Genomic DNA, 1,178 nt, shown 5'->3' with positions numbered 1-1,178 from the left:
GGAGGAGGAGCGGCTGGTGCGGGGACAGCCCTGTTATCCTGGGGAAGGTGACGTGGAGGTGTCCCTGCAGGCAGAAATGACACCGGGGAAGGGGTGGGGGGTGAGTTGATTTTGCTGATGCTTCTGCACGGGAGCCTCACTGCCATCACAACTGTCCCTAGTGCCCGGGGCTACCCACACATCCCCAGGCAGGGACATCCCTGCCAGCCACCCCCAGACCATGGCAGCGTGCAGGGCTCCCGTGTCAGTGGTGTCCCCATGGCTGGCCCCTGCCGGCTCACCAGCTGTCCCCAGCCCTGCCAGCCCCTCTGTCACGGTTGGCCAGGGAACCCCGGGGCAGCTGAGGGAAGCTCTGTTTGCTCTGTCCCCACGTCCCTCCCAGCTGGCACTTCACACTGCATCTGCCTTGTTATGGGAGCTAATGAAGGATGCGGGCAATTACAGGGGGAGATTGATTAAATCCTAAATCAGGGAGGTTTCGAATGGCCTTGACCTTTCCCAGCTGTGGCAGGGGAGGCTGATCAAAGGCTGTTAAAAGATAAACACTCTAATAAAGAAAGGTTATGTTGCAGAAGAGCTGGATGTGTCCTTCTGCCACCCCCTGCACCCTCTGGCGTGGCACAAGCAGGAGGCACCAGCAAGCCCCGAGGCTGGCCCGGCTCCCTCTGCCCCGTGCCTGTCGGCGTAAGCCCCTCTCCCTCCTGCTAACGCCGCTGAGCTGCCAGGGAAGAATCGCTGCTGGAGCTGCTTCTGCCCGGTGCCCATCTGGGGCTGCAGGCTTGGCCGCCATGTGCCCCGTGATGGTGCTTTGAGGGGACGTCAACGGGTGGGAGAGGATGGGGTGGTGCTGGATGCACCCTCCGAAGGCTGTGCTGGGGATGGATGCCAGCAGTCACGGGTGGGGGGGTGCTTCCAGCAGGCTGCCATGTGCTGATCATTAAGGTGCAGCCTCTGGTTGTTAATGAGCACGGCTGATCGCGCTGCACGGGCACAGCTCACCACGCCAACGGCGGGGCCCTGCTCGTGAGCTGCTGGGTGGCAGGAAGGGACGCTCTCAGGGCACCCCAATCCAAAGACCAGGAGCTGCCTTTATGCAGCCCAGCGGGAAGCCCTACCCGGGCGTCACCTTGCCGCGGGGGGCCGTGCCGTGCCGTGCCCGGGGGTGGCAGTGGCAGTGC

This window comes from Aptenodytes forsteri, unplaced genomic scaffold (assembly GCF_000699145.1).
Source record: "Aptenodytes forsteri isolate BGI_AS27 unplaced genomic scaffold, ASM69914v1 Scaffold86, whole genome shotgun sequence".
NCBI classification, from domain to species: Eukaryota; Metazoa; Chordata; class Aves; order Sphenisciformes; family Spheniscidae; genus Aptenodytes; species Aptenodytes forsteri.
The sequence above is the reverse complement of the archived record's forward strand: the minus strand, read 5'-3'. Positions refer to the sequence as shown.